Source organism: Thalia democratica, chromosome 8 (genome assembly GCF_965202585.1).
Source record: "Thalia democratica chromosome 8, ktThaDemo2.hap1.1, whole genome shotgun sequence".
NCBI lineage: Eukaryota > Metazoa > Chordata > Thaliacea > Salpida > Salpidae > Thalia > Thalia democratica.
In genome coordinates this window covers 6,294,804-6,316,683 of record NC_139172.1, presented here as the reverse complement: position 1 = coordinate 6,316,683, position 21,880 = coordinate 6,294,804, and positions in this window count along the sequence as shown.

The following is a 21,880-nucleotide window of genomic DNA, read 5'->3' as shown; positions in this document are numbered from 1 at the left end:
TTTTTAGTTTTATTTCAAAAGTTGATTAGTATTTTTAATTGTGCTGTTAAGATACTAAAAATAATGTTAAGTATATGTTTTTGGTAATTTATTAGTAGCAGTTGTTACATATGATCAATATACGTGATAGAAAACAAGAAGCTAAAAATGTTAAACACATAAAAAGTCGAGAAAAAATAGAATGTTTTATAAAATAAGTAAAAAAAAACTTACATAAGTTAATTAGTTTTGTAAATATAGAGGAATTGCATTTTTTAGTAAAACCCGAAAACTGGTAAATTTAGCCTTTAAAGTATAATATAAGGAAATAATTAAAATGGGATGAAGGTAGTCTTCCTCTTTTGATTTTAAAGACCGGACAGGATTGAATTTTAGATAAACATAAATAAAAATGGTAAGAACCATTAAAAAAAAATCAGTCACAGTCTTTTACAACCACTTAGAATAGATCTTTCGTTTATTAAAAAACAAACATTTTCAATTCTGTAGAAAACAAAAAAATATACTAGCAACTAGAGAAAATTAAGTACGTAAATTAAATATTTTTAGCAAGCTTTAAAATAAAACTAAAAACTACCATATTATTAAAATACTGAATTTCATACTATTACTTTAAAATTAATGGAACACTTATATTTGAGATTAGTCAGTAAAATTTGATATAATTTTTAAATTTGAGAAACTGAAAAAAAGACACTTTGGAAAATTATTTTTGTTTACTGTAACTAAGAAAAACTATTTCTATAAACAACAAACAATTAAAATATTCTCTAGTATTGTACTTGATAAAAAAAAAATATTTTTTTGATGACATTTTCAATTTTTTATCTTTAAAACTATTCCTTAAAAACACTGTTTAAATTAATTTTTGCCTTAGTTTTTTTAATCCACCATTGTTCTGTGTAATCTAAATTAGTTCTTATAGGGCTTTCTAAAAACTGGACTGTGTAGGCATTTTCTATCTTTTCTGGTATATAGTTTTTGTGAAATTTATTATAATGTATAATTAGAGCAAATTGATCTTTTATTTCATGGTTTAGTTCAGTTTTATTGTTTTTCCATATGTTTCTGTGGGCATTCCACCTCTTAGTAAAGCTATTCATAGTCTGTCCAATGTATAAATTTTTGCATATGTTGCATTATTTTTTTGTGCCCAGCAGATAAAGCTATTTTTATTCAAGATGAACTCACCAAAAAATTTCAATCTCATGATCTAAATTTACAATTTAAAAAAATCTCAAATACAGAAGAAGGAAAACAACTGGAATTTTTAGATATTTTACATATTATAAATAGCTCAGAAATAAACGGATTTAAAACAGTAAACCACACCAAACCCACAGCAAAATTAGCAAAATTTTTAAATGGCAATTCTTACCATCCAACACACGTTTTTAGAGGAATAATTTTATCAGAAGCTAATAGACTTAAAAAATTAAATGAAAAAACAGAAGATTATGAAAAGGCACTAATTAACTTAAAAATTAAATGCAGTAGATCAAGTTTCAGTAAAAAATTAATAAATAATACCTTTAATGAATTAGATGAAGTATGTAATAAAGATCCTAGTACAAATAACATAAAAAAATCAGAACAAAATGAAAAAGTGACTTGGGCAACCAGCTTTAAACAATTTATAAATTTTAGCAAAAATGAACAATGTTACAGTACAGAATTATTAAGATTAACTTATAAGAGACCAAAAACACTGAGAAATATATTAATAAACGAAAATAATTTTACAAAAACAGAAAACAACAAAACAGCTGAATGTGGAAAGTGTGCTTTGTGTGGAAATTTTGGAAACTATAATAAAAGTATGATAAGTAATAACAAAACAATACAAAATATGAAAATTAAACAACAATTAAATTGCAAAAATTATGGAATTTATGCAGCTACATGCAACATATGCAAAAATTTATACATTGGACAGACTATGAATAGCTTTACTAAGAGGTGGAATGCCCACAGAAACATATGGAAAAACAATAAAACTGAACTAAACCATGAAATAAAAGATCAATTTGCTCTAATTATACATTATAATAAATTTCACAAAAACTATATACCAGAAAAGATAGAAAATGCCTACACAGTCCAGTTTTTAGAAAGCCCTATAAGAACTAATTTAGATTACACAGAACAATGGTGGATTAAAAAAACTAAGGCAAAAATTAATTTAAACAGTGTTTTTAAGGAATAGTTTTAAAGATAAAAAATTGAAAATGTCATCAAAAAAATATTTTTTTTTTTATCAAGTACAATACTAGAGAATATTTTAATTGTTTGTTGTTTATAGAAATAGTTTTTCTTAGTTACAGTAAACAAAAATAATTTTCCAAAGTGTCTTTTTTTCAGTTTCTCAAATTTAAAAATTATATCAAATTTTACTGACTAATCTCAAATATAAGTGTTCCATTAATTTTAAAGTAATAGTATGAAATTCAGTATTTTAATAATATGGTAGTTTTTAGTTTTATTTTAAAGCTTGCTAAAAATATTTAATTTACGTACTTAATTTTCTCTAGTTGCTAGTATATTTTTTTGTTTTCTACAGAATTGAAAATGTTTGTTTTTTAATAAACGAAAGATCTATTCTAAGTGGTTGTAAAAGACTGTGACTGATTTTTTTTTAATGGTTCTTACCATTTTTATTTATAAGGAAATAATGTGAACTTTTTTCTAAATACCTAATACTTTTTTAATTCTTTTTAAAGCGAGCGACATAATTGTTTTTTACAAATGTATACTAAATTACAATCAACATTTTTGAAAACAGCTAGTAACACAGTAGTTTTAATATTTGCTTTTATTAAAACTTTTCAAAAATAATATTTTAGTCTAGCTGTTGAACAGCTTGTTTGATTAATCTTTTACGGTTTTAAATGCTAACACTTGATCACAGCACTTGATAAATAGTTACATCAGAAATTATTGAATGGAAATTTACAATGTTTCTAGACATTTAGGCCAGAGTACATAAACTTAATATAGTTGTTGCGGTACAAAGTTTACTTAATAGTTATTAGAATTTAAAAATTTAAGATTTTTAAACTGTAAAATTCATTATAGTTTTGTTTATTATTGTAGGAAGTAAATGTTACTTACAGTGTACTTGTTTAGGAATAAATAAATAATTTTTTTTTGTTTATCTAATACTAACATAACAAGGTATCTAAAAAAAGGCTAGCAAAATAACAGTGTGTTAATTAAATTTTGATAATTAAATAAAAATAATTTTCTTTGTTGAGTTTATTTACAAACTTGTTACAAGAATGATAAAGTCTGTGATACAAAACATAGTTAAAACTAGGTAAATACTTATACATCTCCCCCCAGATTTTATCTACAAAGGCGATAAAACGATAAATTTACCATGGAAGTGGGGGAAAAGTGGAGTGGTAGTGAAGGACTGCCATCAATATGTTGTCAATGTTGATGGATCTGGTCGCTTAACTGTTGAAAATCGTAAGTTTCTAAGAAGATTTACCCCTCCTGTTTGCAAATCTCTAAGTAGTATCCCTTATCTGAGAAAAATGTATAAGTATTTACCTAGTTTTATTTATGTTTTGTATTACAGACTTTATCATTCTTGTAATTAGTTTGTAAATAAACTCAACCAAGAAAGATATATTTTTTTATGATAAAATCTAGCTGAATTGAATCAACAATGCCTGTGATTAAATGCCCTCTTAAGAGTTGCACATATGTCGATGCTTCTGTAGTTACCTCTTTGCTTATCATTCACAACAATGTTCACTTTAATGCAAATTCTTCAAAACCAAAACCTCCAAAGATGGACCGTCCTCGAATAGGGACAGACTGCAATGAAGAGGGTTGGAACATATTAGCATGGAGATGACAGAGGTAGAAAAACGTCGTCAACTGTATCAGTGCTGTGAGGAAGATCTAGGCGATACTATTCTGAAGGGACATGAAGATATAGTAAATTTAAGTGAGCAAGAGCTTTTAAGGATGATCAAGCAGCTTGCAGTTATTCCTGTTTCAGTTGTTGTACGACGATCAGACTTTCTTAGTGCAAGACAGGCTTTGACTGAAAACACTAGATCATTTGCTGCCCGTTTAAAGGGAAAAGCCAGTACATGCTCGTACACATGTAAATGTCCAAAGGATGGCTGTAATCAAATGTTAGATTTTACAGACATAATCCTAAAAAATTTCATAGTAACAGGTTTAGCCGATGAAGATATCCGTAAAGAGGTGTTAGGATGGGAAAATCTAGATGAGAAAAATGTAAATGAGACAATCGATTTTATTGAAGGAAAAGAGATGGCACGTGATGCAATGTCAAAACCCGCTGTTACAGCCTCAGTTTTCTCATACAAATCCTTAAAGAAAACCACACAAAAACCAAGTGGTAAAATAGCTTGTAGCATATGTAGTAAATCAACTTTTAAATTTGTTTGGAGCAGTAAAAATAAGAAGTATATTAAGTGTTCTGCCTGTAAACAATGCTGGATAAAGTCCCGTAAAAAAGTTTATCAAAGTCACCAAAATAATGCTGATGAGTCAAATGCACTTCTGGTTGGTGGATTGTCTACACAAAATTCTGATAGCTTTTGCATCCGAGGTCGTAGTAAAAATATGTTCGAGCGTAAAAACGTAAAGAAGAAAAAGGAGGTACAGAGACAGAAAAATGTATTTTTACACACTGGATGGCGACGAAAACCGCACAAATCCCAAAGCAAACCTCACCTACCTCCTAATGAACCATTGATTTCAAAAGTTCCTTTTAAATCAATTGTTTGTGATTATTTTCCGTTCAAAGGGTGGTATTATTTTGTAGCTGCCGACAGACTTTCAGGTTGGACAGAACAAAAAAGAATCAAATTAGGTACAAATGATTGTGGTTCAAAAAGGCTATGTAAAGCTTTGCGTCGTATTTTTGTCACTTTTAGTGTTCCTGTTGAAATATCTACAGCTTGTGTTCCAGAGTTTTCAACAAAAGTTACCAAGGATTTTCTTAAACAAAGGGGTATGCAACATTGTATGTCATCTGCATATCATTCAGTGTCAAATGGTAGGGCGGAATTAGCAGTAAAGGCTACTAGGCGTTTGTTAATGGGAATCGTTTGTCTAAATGGAGAACTAAATAACGACAGAATGGTACAAGCTATACTTACGCAGAGAAATACGCCTGATCCAAGATACAAACTATCCCCTGAACAGATCCTTTTGGGACGAAATTTTAAGAAGTTATTACCTTACGTCAGAAAGAGTGTTATGACTAACAAAACCCCGAAGATCTCAAAAATGTGAGGTGACCTTTGGAATAAAAAGGAAGAGTCTCTCAGTATTCGTTTTGTTAAGTCTCTGGAAAATATAAATGAGAACACAAAATCGTTGCCACCACTGAATTGCGGTGATCATGTCGTGATACTAAGTCAAACAGGTAACTTTCTTAGCAAGTGGGGGAAAGTGGAGTGGTAGTGAAGAACTGCCATCAATGTGTTGTCAAGGTTGATGGATCAGGTCGCTTAACTGTTGAAAATCGTAAGTCTCTAAGAAGATTTACCCCTCCTGTTTGCAAATCTCTAAGTAGTATGCCTTATATGAGAAAAACAAACATACCACTGTAAAAGTTTGTCTTTTCTTGTAAAGTTGAGAAAAAAATGCCAAGAAAGGTTTTAATGTTATGTGTTTCCAGAAGGAAGATTCTATTTGAATAAGATTTTATCATAAATAAATATATCTTTCTTGGTTGAGTTTATTTACAAACTAATTTCAAGAATGATAAAGTCTGTAATACAAAACATAATTAAAACTAGGTAAATACTCATACAAAAATAATATTTTTTTAGTTAACAGTACTGTGTTATACGTTGTTCACAAAAACATATGCCATTTATTTCTTTTAATTATCTTTTATTTTTCCCAAAAATGTAATACTTTAATTTTCTTGTATATTAGTATTTTTCAAATTCAAAATGAATTTTTATAACTTTCACAAGCTAACACAGTTTACAGTGTTAATTTGAATAGCACAGAGAAACCATTTAGTTCAATAAGGAAAAGTAATGCAAAATTTTGTTTTTACTTAGTTGTTATCATTAAGTTTTATTAAGAGCTGAAAATAAACCGCAGGCCGAAAATTTATGTCTCATTTTTGATCTCGGTGACTGCGTTGTTAATAATACAACAAAAATTGAAATATCTGCCTTGCAAGACGAAAACGACGCGCTGAAAACTGAAAAAAAGATCCAGATGTCCTAAAAAAATGGTGCTGTGTTACAGTCATAAATAACCAACGGTTACAATAAGGAAATTAACAATTATATATACGATCTATCAATAAGAGGTGTTCTTGACGAATCAACTAGAGTTGCAGGATGAGGAAAAAAATTATAATATTTATGTAGCAGAGGTTAGTGATAATAAAGAGTTATAGAGTACGGAAATGAAAGTCCCGAAATATGCACAAATATGTAAGATAAAATCGTAGACTGCGATCACATATATATCGTTCAATATATAAGATAATAGCTATGTATGTCAATTTTAACGACTTCAGTTACCAAAGTTGAGTTAATGGTTTTTGAAAATTTTGTCATTTGTAACACTTTTCACATTGTTTTCAATATCGTAGTTACAATAACTATGTTTGTACATTTCTACAAAACTATTTTAAACAGTTATTTATGTCTCCTAAAATTCACATGAGTCACAAATATTTGTTTTTATAATTATTATTTAAAACGAAAGCAGTATACATTGATTAGCCATTATTTTATTTACAGTAGTTCTTCACTATTAATTTTTAATCATTAAAAAAAAACTACTTAAACCCTATCTTATTAATTAAATTAAATAAATTTATTAAAAATCAATGAGTTCTTAATATTTGCTCATATTTATAAAATGCATGGCTTACCACGACTTTATAACATTTTCTTAGCTTAATTTGTGAAATGAATTTGTTGATAAGAATAATAGCAACTATGTTTTTTTTCTTAATTTTTCGTATTCTTAAAACCTAAAAACTTGTTAAATGAATCTCATCCATTAACACTAAGATATTTGAAAGCTAAGGAGTACAGCAAATAATTTTCTAATACAAAGGTTCACAGTTCAAAAATTTTAGTTAGGTTAATTAAATATTTTTTTGTCATTTTCTATTTTAATGAGCTAATTATAACAAAAAAAACATATTGTTTATATTTTATAACACTCAAAAAGTAGTTTTTCTCAATAACATTTACTACTTTTATACATCAACATTGTATGTTGTGCACTGAATTAATTTTCCAGTAATTTATCGTGCCAAACTTTTGAAAAGATTGAGACTATAATCAACATTTTGAAGCTTCCGTAAGTGTAAGTAGAACTGGAAAGCTTAGTACTACTCAATTTTAATTCTAAAACTTTTTTAATAAAGCTGCATCTCAAAAGTATATATTTTCTATAATGTTTTTAAATGAATCTACTGCTGAGCTGTTAATTGAAAAAATGTTGTATAATAAAGTTGGATAAATTTCTGTTCAACGTTTGCAATTTTCGTAAGCTATACAAATTTAAAAATAAAATATTATTATTAAAACCCTATTATAAGTTAACAAAAACTATTAAGTATATACTAAAAAGTGGTTGATAGATTAGCAAAACTTTAAATAGAAGTTAGTGTACCAACACAGAAATCAGCTCATTATTTTTGCTAGTTTATATAGTATAATCAACAGAATACTTTAATATTTAAACAAAGAGATATATGCATAACTACTACTTTATTGAGCTTCACTTGTGAGTAATACACATTAGTTTTTTTAATTTTTATCTTGTACCGTATTTTGGTTAAAATAAACTTTTCACACAAAGGTTTGTACAATTTTATTGCGTTGAACTAATAAAGAAGTCCGCTAAAAAAAAAGAACAAAAAGAAAGAAAAAACTGTGAAAAGTTTGCCTTCTAGAATTTAGATAATATATGCTTTAATATTTTAAGGGTTTTATTTAACCAAGTAAATTATTCTTTTGAAACTTTAAAATTTTCCTCAAACAAATTTTCTATTAATTGATTACTATAAAAAAATAATGGCTATAAATAAAACTTCAAGCATGATCTTTAGCAAGGTTAAGTCAAAGTATATAACACAATTTTTGATGCAGTAGGCACTTTTACAAAAATTTAATCAACTTAAATTTTATTTCTTAGAAGGTTTGAAAACAAAAGAACAATGTGGCAGCAAAAAAATAAAAAGCTTAGCTGCTAACCTAACATAAAATATAACGACTTTTTAGCTCTATAAGAAAACAATAGTACAAAAAGCTTCATACTAGTATGGAACCAGAACTTATATATATATATAATAAGCTAAATTTGTTATGCATTACTAGCTAGTACCTTTTAATAAAATAACATTCGTTTCTTAAAAATAAGTCACACTTATAATTTTTGTAGGTATAAACAATGTTTTTAGAACTTTTATACCTTTGTTGAACTACAAAACTGTTTTAATTATATCTAGACTTTAAAATAAAATGATTTTTTAACTCTAGCTATACAATATAAACTTAAACTATAGATACTGTTTTATAGAACGTAAAAATTTTTAACATAATCCAATGGTGTCAATTTACTTTTTCAATAGCAGAATATACAAATTCAAAATGTGTAGCTAAATCGATTAAATAGAACTAAACAAATATGAAAAAAGCCAAACTAAGTTATGAGTTTTTAAATATTTATAGATATATAACACCTAAACATAAAAGAAAACCTCTTCATTATCCTACTTTCTTAACATCTCAAACTTTTCATTCCAAAACCTCCATATTTCATGAGATCCCTTCAAAACCTCAATTGAAACTAATTCGAGCATCCAGTCAGGAATTCCACATTTCAGCATCAATTCGTGGCTTCTCGGTGCCCAAGCACCCCTCCAATCGAGCACCACTCCCACGAAAATGGGACTGATTGGCGCTCCGTACTTTTCAGCAAGCCAGTCATCAATCTCCTTTTTATCATACTTTTCAGCGTTATTCTGTTCAACAAGCGCAAGATCTTTATCATCAGCTTCAATAACAAGCTTTATGACGACTGTTTCAACTGGTTTGCTATTTTTCATTGAAAATACTATGTGTGGAATAAAGATTACTTTACTGTTTTTAGTTATTATAGGCTTTTGGATAACTTGATTATACTTATCAGCGTCATTCAACAAAAACTTTTTTATAATTGTGACAACTTTATTGTACCTCTTTGATAATAATTTTTTTGTAAGAATACATTCTGTCATGATGTGATTTAAATCAGCTTCTTTGTTTTTTTGTTGCTTTTGATTACAAAATGGGCAATATTCTGAAACTTCAGAACAATTTCTACTCTCACTTACAGGAGTTTTGAGTAAACCCAATCTTGTTTTTATCATGGATTTCCAATCATGGGGTTCTACATAATATAAGGGATTGCTGATCCATCTACTTTGATACCCGCTTTCATTATTATGGTTCATCAAACCTTTACCATCTTCTGTTTTGTACAATCCAACCAAATCGCATTGTGTCTGTAGCTTTGGTTTAGGTACTATTTTCTTTAATCTTTTAACACAAATACCATTACAGTAAGAACTATTGTAATTTTGGCTTATCCAATTAAACCTGTCATGTTTTCTCTTTAAAATCTCTACAGCAATGTTAGTAATGCCCAGTCCTCCTTCCTTGACTTCAGCACTTAACATGCTTTCTGGGGTGTTTTTTGGTAGATTAAGCCACCTTATAATGTATTTATATATACTTTTTTGTATATCACAAATCAACTCGTTATTAGCTTTAGTACTATCTAGTTGGTGAACAACTTGCGGCAAAAAAATATCCTTACATATTTGAAACTTGTGGTGAATTTGAAGTAAACTTTTGTTTATTCTCTCTAGCTTAAGGTTGATTTCATCTAACTTTGGGGTCAACAGATTTCCATAGGCACATATTTCAGTATTTAAAACTTTGTATTTATCTCCAGCTTCCATCTGTTTTATTTCTTTATGTGCAACTAAACACTTTGGTCCATGAGAATCAACAAACATTTGCTTCAGTTCAGTATCAAACTTTAAATTACATATTCTACTTTTATCAAAATTAATACTTAGTCCATATTCTTTCATTGTTTGACTTATTACATTAACTTTTGATATAAGTTGTTTTGCTGATTGCGCAAACAGTACAAGGTTGTCATCTAACATTAAAAAGTTGTAAGTGTTTTTCTTGAACTTAACAGTACCTTTATTTCTGATACAGCTTAAAACTTCATTGAAAATTAAATTAAAAAACAATGGCAAAAAAGGATCCCCATCTACAAGTCCTCTTTTTAAATGTATATAATCCCCTGTAGACCATTGTACATACCTACTTTTGTGACCATTGTACATATCAGCTATCAAAGAGATAAATTCTCTTGTTAAACCTTTTCTAGCCAGAACATCAATAAGCTTATGGTGATAAACAGAATCAAAAGCTATTGAGAGGTCAATAAAAGCAAAAGAAAGATTGTTTTTCTTTTTCTTGGCTTGTTCTATGCACTTTTGCAAAATTCTTAAGTTAATTATAAAATCATCGTTACTTTCTTTTCCAGTTTTGAGATTAAGTAAATCAGCTGCTCTTGAAAATAAAATACTTGAGAACAAGTAACGCAATAAGGACATATTAACAAAAGGCCGGAAGTCTTTAGGATTGACAGCATTTTCAGATGATGCATATAGACTAATGTTTGATAGTTTAAGACTTTTAGGAATTCTCTTTACTTGTACAAAATAGTTTAGAAGGTCTGTGATCTCCTTAAGAGACTTCTGACTTAATTTATCTTTAGTAATGTTATCTTCTCCTGGTATTTTTCTACGATTAATTTTACTTAAATGTTTCTCTACTTCATCTAAAGTGAAAGGAACAATAAGAGAGTCATAAATAGGATCACTAGTGTATTGTATTCCTCTTGACATGTCAGCAATTGATTTCTTGTTTGGGTCATCAAAAACTGCTTCCCAAAAATCTTTGCTACTTTCAGGAATTTCTTGACTACAGTAAACTTCTTTTCCGTCAAGAATCTTTTCACCTATTCTTCTTTTGCTTTTTTCAAAATTTGATCGCCAAACTCCTACTTGGATAGCTCTTGCTTTTTTCTTATTTAGCCCTTTAATGTCCAGTTTCAAAGGAGGATAAGTTTGTTTTGTTTTGGAGATAGATAAAGGATCCATGAACTCCTTTAAAATCTTCATTAACTTTTTGGTTATTTCAAGGTTGGCTTTTCTTAGCCATCTAGGTAGTTCTTTGGGTTCAATTATTTCCAAAGCTGGTAAGGGTTTGTTCCAATCAACATCTGGAAAACAAGAATCTTTATTAGTTGGTAAAATACTACAGTCCTCATTTACAATTTCATTGTGTCTAAAATTATTGTCCTTTTCGAGATTTTGTATAGATTTTAAAGTATTTTCACATTCTCTATTTTGACATCTTTCTATAGCAATATGTTCTTTTTTAACTTCCAATTTAGATTTCTTAGAACTTTGGTGTTCTTCCAAATTTTTCAACCGAGACCTTTTTAAACTTTTCTTCTGTTCCATTTTAACATTAACTTTACTTGATTGTAACACAAGTCGTTTATAAAACCTGTGAGGAATCAAAATTGTTAACAAGACTAGGGATTTTTTTTAATATAACAACTATTACGAGTTTTAACAATATAAATGTTGTTCAGTATATACTTTTGAGTGTTAAAGTATAAGATAAAAATAGAGCAATTTTTTTTAAATATCTAATATGTAGTAAATATTTTTTCAAAATATCTAAAAACCAAGGTATGTATGCTTCCAGGTTGATAATATAAAGTTTTCATTAAAGAAATAAAAAAATTAGGAAAGCATTTTAAATTTATTTGAATTATGCCTCCAAGTTTTAAGATCAATATTGAAAGAAATGGATAATTACCATATTTCAAACAACTAGAAATGACAAAAAATGACTATCACCACACAACTAACAACAGGTATGATTTCTTAAAAGGATGACCCACCAAAAGCTTTGTACTTTTAAGAAATCATCAGGCACACATAGTCGCAAGAAATTCATTGTTTATTATTGATGGCATGAAAGATCTTAGCTTTGTTGGCAATGGTCTAAATAACAATTGGTTAAATCAAATAAAGAAAATGCAGAAAATAATTATGGTTTAAGGACTGGTATGAAGAAAGAAATTTGGTTGAAAATTGTCTGTTTTTTAGTTGTATTTATGTGTTTTCTTTTTAGTGTTAAAGGCATAAGAAGGTAAAAAGGGTTGCCACTCGTTTTTCATAAAAAAAATTCCAGGTTTTCTAAATTTTTTTCAGGTTTTTCAGATTTTCTTCCAGGTTTTTGAAAGCACATCTTTTTTTGATAAATAGATAATAATATATAAAGTAGTTAGTCATTATTTAGTTAAAAAACTGCTGTTTTAAAGATATAAACTACTTAAGACTGTAAGTATTGAAATTTTTTTATTATGTTGGAACCTGTACTAAATTCTTTTAAGATGGTTGTTCAAAAGCCGTTATGTTGGTTTAAAAGAAATAGCTAAAAGTCTACTTATTTTTTTATTAGTTTGAACTTGTTATTTTTTATTAATTTTTGTTAAACTATTTTTTTAAATGATTATTTGATATTTTAAAAGTTCCAATAATTAAAAAATATCTTTTATTAAACAAGAATTAATTTGAAGTATTTTGTGTTTACTTCATATTTTTCTGTAGAAAATTTGTAACCTTTTTGTTACAAGTACAAAGTAATGTTTTTATTTCTTTCCTAATGACTTCCACTCACTAACAATATCAACAAAAAATAAATGTTACAACATCATTTTTTCCATAACAACAAAGTTAGCTAGAACTACAAATTTATAAGTTATAAAAACTACAAGTTTTTTTAATTTTATCTATTATATAAAAATTAACAAAAACTCAAACTTAAAAATTCAACTTTTTTCTTCAAAATTGTCCACCTTGATTTTTACAAGTTGATCTTATGTTGTAAATCTTTATCAGAGGTATCAGAAATTTCTAACCGCTTGAAAAAATTCAAAGTATTTTTTGAGATATGAGCAGTAGTCGGTGACCTCAATAGGTTCCTAATGGAAGGCACAGACTAAAAATGCAAAAAAAAATCCTCCTTCATTTTTAAAGAAATCTTCTTCAAGTTTTCACAGAAAGTGTATTATTAAGTTTTAAAAAGATTTAATGCAGGATTTGTCTTAACTTTGAAAAATAAAATCTTTTTCAAAAAAAAAAAAAGACTTTTTTTTTAAATATTTTTAAAATTCTAACATTCAAAGTCTTTTAAACTATAAAAAACATTTCCTGAAAGTTTGAGGTCTCTTACTCAAAAATGAAGGAGAAGATAGGTTTTTAGTGATTTTTTAATTTTCAAAGAAAATTGACCCCAAAAAATTTGTGGTCCATACGTTTGTATAAGAAACTTTTTATAAAAATTACAATATCTCAAAAGTTAAATAAGATCTTTTAATTCTATAAAATCTGGCTTGTAATTTGTACTTTAAGCTTTAATATAAGGTCCAATGTTATTTTTATTAAAAAAATTGCAAAAACCCCCTTCCCTATGCCCTTAAATTTTAACCAATTATTTTGTATTATAAAATGATATAATATTTTAAACTTATCTAGCCAATTGCAACTTTTAAAGTGCCTTTACATCCTAATGCACTTTTTTTTTACAGGGTTGCCAAATGTTTTTGGCAAATTTTTTCCAGGTTTTGTATAAAAATATTGAAAAAATACTGTAAAGCTACTTTAAATGTGTTTTTAAAGAAAAAAAACTTTGATGATGACAATTTTTTTTTATGATATATCTTTTTTGTCAAATCAAAATTTTACTACTTTGTTAAAATTGTTCAAAATTCCAGGTTTTGAGATTTTTTGGCAACCTTATTTTTATTATGGTAGAAAAACATCAGACTCACTTGTACCTCTACAACAACAAACTTTTATAAAGGTCAAGCAATTTGTCATCCTTTAAATCTACCTGCTCCTTAAAAATTAACACTAAACTAACAATTAATACTTAATTAAGTATCTAAAATAAATGATGGTACATAGCTTCATTAACATAGTTTTTTCTTTACGCCTTTAATTGACCATAGCTTTATAGTTCTTTCATACAGTTTTTTATGTTAAAAAACATCATTCCCACTTTTTTCTCTATAAGATATTTTAATGAAACTTAAGTGCTAAAAAATATCTTAACGGTCTCAAAATTTATATAAATAATAATAGAGCATTCAAATTAGAATAATATTAGTATAAAATTAAAATATTGTAAATACAATTTTTAAGAGAGGTAAATTTAATGCAGAGTTTTTATTATTTATTTTCTAAAACATAAACTACTTGTTGGTGATAATTGTTTTTAAAGTAATACAGTGTTGATTTAGAAGCAAAAATTAGAGTTCTCAACTCTATGTAAAAAATACAATGTTTATTTTTTAAGTTAACTGAATAAATGCAGTGTTTCTTAAATTTTTTTCAAAATTAACTACTTGGCATGGTTTAATTTCTTGTCCTTGAGATTCACTATTCAGACTTTGTGTTTCTGAACATTTTAAGACAGATATACTTTCAATCAGTTATACAGTAACATGCCGCTTAGGTACACACATTTGTACTTAGATACACCAAAAGTGCGTGCCGCACTCCGGCAGTGCGTATTTAAGAAATTTTATTACATTTAGCAAGATACTGTATTTTAAAAAGCCAGTTAACACACTTTGACGGAGCTTTGTTAAAAATAAATACTGTAAGGAAAGAATAGGAGCTCAAGTAGGTATATATATATGTATAAAACATAAGGTTATTATTCAAACTTGAACACCTTCTACAGAGCTCACTTGAAGGGCTTTTAAATAATTTATTAGAAAAATACGACTTTAAAAACTGTAGTACATGTGTTTCATAAAGCTATATGCTTTAAATATCAGCTAATTTAATCTAAAATAAAAAGCATTTTAGTAAACAGAGATGCAAAAGTTCTACAAAAAGTACAAAAAAACATTATAATGTAAGAGTTGAATATTGTACTTTACAAAAATTGATTTTCGATTTTGTTAAACATTTAAAAAACATCCAATAGTTACGTCACATTTACGTTCTTAGACATTAAAATTCAAATAGGTCATTTATCTTGCAATACAAACTAGATAACTTATTCATTAAGTTTGAAAAAAAAAGTAAGGCAGTTTAAATAAAACTATTTACAACTATAAAAGCATTATGTATTAACTTAGAATATACAATTATATTAATAAATATGAAGCAGTGGCGTCGCATCGCATGGTACTTTTCTTAGGTGGTGAAGAAAAAACAAGTCCGAGTTTCCGGTGCTTAAATTACCCCTACTTGAGTTGTCCCTGCCTGATCGAGTTGCCTCTGCTTTAGTTGCCTCTGCTCGAGTTGTCCCTGTTCGAGTCGCCTCTGTTCGAGTCGCCTCTGCTCGAGTCGCCTCTGCTCGAGTTGCCTCTGCTCGTGTTGTCTCTGCTCGTGTTGTCTCTGCTAAGCGCTATTTTCATTTTTTGATTACTATCGCTTGTGGAATGATACTTGAATCTGTACTGTTTTAGGGAATTTTCAATTTAGCTTACTTACAGCAAGATATTGATTTTGCGGTAATTCTTGAAGAAATTTTGTTATTTTGAGTTTATTTGCGGTAGTCAGCTAAGAGTTTGCGGCAGTGTAGTGAGCAAAATGATCGTTGTCTAAATTGGAGTTTTATAAGAGATTTTGTTCAAAAATAACTAAAACGTTATAGATACTTAATTTTTTCCTACAAAATTTTAAGGTAGTGTAATTGCGGCAGTGCAACACCCCTGATATGAAGTGAGTGTGTGTGCTCATGTGAAAGAGAAATGAAAGATGAGAAAACGCCAAGGTGCTATTTAAAGAAGAACTGTCGGCTGTGTACACAGCTGTTTAAAATATTAGGTCTTTTGTTTAGTAACTGTTTACTATCTTCTACTACAATTTCCATTAGTTCAAGGTTGCATATTTGTCAGATCTTACTCGCGCTACTAATATTGTTGTTCTGTTGGTGTGGTGAAGGATGCTCCATTTCATCTCTGGTTTGGTACCATACCTGTCAAACTACTGCCAAACGAAATCTGACAATTTTGTGATATTCTTTTTATTTACATACTCAAAAGTATATCTATGCCCTATCTTTAAAATGACTTCCTGTTGAACCGACGTAAATTTTCTTAATATTATTATGATCGTTATTTTTTTTATTACCATCACTTAGATTTCATTTGAAACGTACTTTATACACGACATTTTTAATTAAGCAATTACCTTGTAACGGTGAGATCGTTTTTTTGACTGACGACAGTCAAAATTTTATTTTCTACCTTCTTGGATTTAAATAAGGTCTAACTACTTTATTTTTATTATTGTTGTTGTGAATATTATTTTTATGATTATTATTAGTATTATTATTGGCTATGGTACTACTAGTATTATCATTATTATCGTTTCTCTTATTGTTAGTATTGTCATTAACAATAACACTTTCATTATCAATATAACGTAAATCATTAAGTACAATTGTGTCTATACTTTATTTATTACTATATTTACTTAATTAGGCTTTAATATTGTTTATACTATATTATGTTATTAGGCTTTTATTTTATATTAAGATTTTATATAATTGTTTATACTATATTTATTTTAATTAGGCTTTTACTGATACTTCTAGTTATAGGTCTATTATTATTTTTATAAGTGTGGTTGTCGTTATCATTATTAATTACGTTAGGCTTACTAATGTTACAATTAATATCAAATACCGTTATCGTTTTTGTCTACACTAGTATTAATTTTATGTGTATCATCTACATAGTTGTTATTAACATTCTTACCAGTAGTGGTATGTTTGTTATTGTTTGTATTAATATGTGTTGTCATTTCACTATATTAAAGTAAAATAAATTCATTATGTCATTTCATTTTAAATTTAACGTTGTTTATACAACTATAAAAAGTTTTTAAAGTTTTTCTAAAAAAATATTTTACGGTAACAATGATTAACTATAAAATGCTAATCTACTAATCTTAAAAATTCTTAACCTAAGTTACGCTGATGCTATAACAGTATGGTGGGTTATACCATAAAATACGGCTACTACGAGACTAATGAATTTTTTACGAACAGTTATATTTTGAATAGTTATATGTATTATATTTATATTCAGGTCATAAAGTTTTTTATTTTATTGTGCTTGCTTTGACATTTTGAACAAAAAAAGTATTTATCTAAATTGTTATTTTTAGTAACTAAACTACTGTAAAACATTGACCTTGCTATTATTAATTTGTGTTTTTTTTTAATAGCTAATTAAGTGTATAAAATTTTACTCATGCTTGCATATCATTTAGCAATTATTTGGATTTTAACCGGTTTAAAAAAAAACAAAAGTAAAGGATAAAATGGTATGTTACTCCTGTCGTAGTAGACTGTTGTTTCCATAGTAAATGTTGGTAGTAATGAATAAAAGAATTTTTTTGTTAAAGTTTGTTTATATGTATTAACCAATCCTTGACATGACGTTAAACTGTTTTGGTTTATGACTCGATAACCGAAAGGTCCTTTGACCAAACTTTTTGAGCGTTTTCTAGTCGTTAAAACAATAACAAAAACTATATATATATCATGTATACCACAATCCAGGTCTTTTAGGCTAGCTAGGATAATTTAGGCTGGCTTAAAATTTTAAACCAAACGAGATACAAGCTACACTTAGAAACTCTACATGTTTTTAAAAGCATGTAATTCTAAAAAAAATAAATTGCAATGTTCTTTATTTCCATTAATATCGCTTTTTTATACGCTTTCTACATTTATGTTTCAATCATTGGGTATGTAAATATTAATTGCACTGTACTTTATCTTTGTTTATCAAAATTTTGTTTGACTTTTTTATAGTTTTTGATTCATTGTTATAAGCATTGGGTATGTAAAATTAATACTTTTTTTCTGGTTTCCTTACTATTAATTTATTTAAATTTAATACAAAGAATTTTATTTCAATTTAATACCTATGTAATACTACATTTACGTTTTTTTTAATTTAAAAGTAAAAAACTGCATTTTGAACACAATGTTAATGATTTCTTCATGAAGTTTACTACAATTTCAGAAGCAAAAATTTTGAATTTATTAAAATTGTGTTGTAAAAAAACATTATGACTTTAGCTTAAATAGTAAAAAAGGTCGCACATACAGTTCAGAAAAAAACTCTATGCAGTGTAAATTATCAGTGTTTTGTTATGAAGCATAATTTAGCTTGCATTAAACATAGTAAATAAATTATAGTAAATTTTACATAGTAAATAAAAATAAAATATTGTTTTCACAAAAACTAATACATTTGTAATTTTATTTGTTAAACTCAAGTTTTTACCATAGTTAACTAGTTTACTAAAGTTTACTGATTACATATCACATATGCTAATCTTTAATTTTGAACGAAGTTAAACTTAAATTGAAATAGAATATCTCTTCAAAATAACAAACTCCGGGAAGAGTAATTGCTCAAAATAATTTTTCAAAACATTTTTGACGATACAACCTGGATCATCAGACTAGAAATTTTCCCATTGATATGTATCAGTCAGTCGTATCTGCAGTAATTAGCAGATTTAATGTGTTCATCAACTACATGATCCAACTAAATCAGAGTCTTCCAAACTCTTAAAAATTTAAAGTAGTTTGAAAAAATATCACTCCCATTTATTATATAATTATCATATTATATATACATATTATATAATAGTTATATAATGTCATTTTACTTTCTTCGCCGCTTTACTGGTTAACGGCCCCTAAAAGCCAAGATAAACACTATTAATAAATCTTTACTACAAAAAATTAAATAATTTATTTGCTTTAAAAAATTAAAAAAATAATAATACATAACACCTACATTTTACATTAGTCTTCTAGTGTACTAAATTTTTAATACTTTTAAGGTATTAGTGCTGTTTGTCATATGACATCATTAGTACTTTTTTTTTATAATTGTGAGGTGTGTAAATTATGTTTAAACTTAAAGATAGCAAAAGATTAAAAAATAACTTAGCTTTTTTATCTTAAAGTATTATAATATTTTTTATTAAATTAGACGTGTTAAATTTAGCAAGGTCAAAATTATTTTATTATGTTTTTAAAATTTTAAGTTTTTCATCCTAAATCTTAGAAGTAATTTATACCTTAGGCTTTGAGACTATCAAATTGCCGTCTAAAGAAACAAAAGTTGTTTTCTGCTCTGTTCGGAAAAAGAAGTCAAGACTCTTAAACTTATTTGTGTATCTTCATCGCTTTAGACTTTTATTTTTTCGTCTGCTTGTACCTTTTTAATATCGTAGCTAAATTCTAGTTTTTTAAAATTTTTAGCTTCCATATTTTTAAATTATCATATCTAAATTTCATCGATAACAGTACTTTTAAAATCTTTTAAGTTTAAAAATTTTATTTTTATGGAAGTTACAGATGAAAATTTCACTGTGAAAATTAATTTGCCATTCGTGTTATCAAAACAGAAAAATTACAACTTTTTGTAACATTTATTGTAGCTGGGTAGTTTTTTTTTGTGTTTTAGTAACTTAAACCGAAAAAGTTAAAATCTCACGTAAGAAACTTGAGTATTTGCAATTTTTTATGCAGTACAAAGAATTTTTAAACATTTATAAAGTTCTCGATTTGAAAAGTTTTTCTTTTTAATTTAAAGATAGATAGTTTTGTGAAGCTCTTCTGACAGACTTTAGAGTTAGTATATGTTAAAAAGATCTGACGCAAAGAAGAAGAAAGGTTTTATTAGACAAAGTAAAATCTTTTGCAATACCTAATGAAACAAGTAGAATTGTATATTTTTAAATTTAAAACGAAAAACTTAAATACAATATTTTATTAAAAATACTTCTGAACTAACACAAAAACGTGCTAGGTGTTATATATTTATTATTTTTTAAATTTTTTCTAGATTAATTGTTTAATTCATACTGAATCAACATTTACTCTATGTAATAACTATTTACAGTATAAAACAAGTTCTTAATTATTAAAACAGGTAAAATTTTTATTTTTGTAAAAATTTTGAACGTGGTTTTGTAATGCTTGCAATAAACTAGCAAAAATACTATTAAACATAAGTGTCGTGAGTTATTTTTTCCTATGGAAAACGTGTAATAACAATATATTCAAGTGAAGAAACTTATTTTTTACACTTTATAAAATAGTTTTTTTTTTAGTTTGCATTTTGAAAAACAAAAATGTTTAAGACTTAAAAAGGTTATCATAACAAAATTATTTATTTAATTTTGTTCAAACTATCATTTTAATGAATTTGCATTATAGTTTGATGCATTTTCAGAAGCTAAGAATTACAAACATTTTATAAACTGTTCAAATTTCTATAGTTTTAAAATTGTTTAATTTTACAACGTTTAAAACTTTTTCTATGGATAATACTATTGTTTTAGTTGTTTTATTATTAAATGGAAAATGCAATAATTTTATACGAAAATGCTACATTACAAAAATTAGTTATTTCAGTAAGCAGTAGTCTAGTTTTTTTTCACTACATAGATAAAGTTTCTTAGTAATCTTTAAGTTAAGACAAATTATTTTGATTTTGCTTTATAGATTTAGAAATTTTTTAATTAATAATTTGGTTTTATGATTTTATTTTATTATATAACAGAACAGTATATAACAGAGTTTAAAATGTTATCGTATTTTAGTTATTGATAGTTTTTTTAATAATGTAGAAAATATTGTTAAACTTTTCAAACCAGAAAATAAAGTTAGTATCTTATCGTGCTACACATATTAAATTATGTTTACCTATCATGTCAAGGATGAATATTAAAATTTTATAGTAGTTTAATCTGCCATACCACACAATTTAAAACCCTACAGCTACCTCTAATATAGTTTACCACAGATGTTCTTGTGTTAAAACTTTATTTCAACTAACGGCGTTTCACTGCTCTCAAATAAATATAGTTATACGATATTTATAGATTATTATTATCGTTCTGAGGAGATGCATAAAGCATCGAAACTAAGTAAACGATTTGAAAACTATTTGTTTTTTTATAATATAAATATATAGTTATATATATGCTCTAATATAGTTTAAATATTTTTTTTACAAATCAGAACATCAAATTTTTTTAAAACTTAATACTCTTTAGTCTACGAACAAAGCTTTAAAAAAATTGATAAAAATATTTCTCTATTTCAATTGTATTTAAATATGAGATTTAAACATAAAAATACTTTAATAATTGTTAAACTGAAATTATTTTCAAACACTTTTGAAATATACAATATTTTTTAAAACTATCAAACGTTTACATTGAAACAAATTGCAGTTAGCGAAGCGAAATTTTTCAAGTGTACTTTTTATAGGTGTATTATTTCGATGTATCTCAACTATTATTTGTAAAGTTAAAAAGTAAAAACCGCTATGTGAACGATTAAATGTTGAAACTACACTAGGCTTAAGATTAAATTTAACTTTATTTAAGTTAGGAAAGAAATGATATGTTTACTTTTTCTAAAGGATGTATAATAATGCACTTAAAGCTTTGGTTTTTAATAAAACTACCTTTTTATAACCAAATTAAAATTTTTAGCTACAACTGTATACTATAGTGTTAAATAAAATAAAAAGTGTACAACTACTGAAATATTATTAAAGTTCATATTTATTCTAATTAAAAACCTTAAGCCAAATGATGTTAAATAATAATTTTTGCTCAAATGCAGTTTTAAAACTATGCTAGTTAATATTATAGCTTATTGAACGACAAAAAAAAGACGCTCAAAATGTT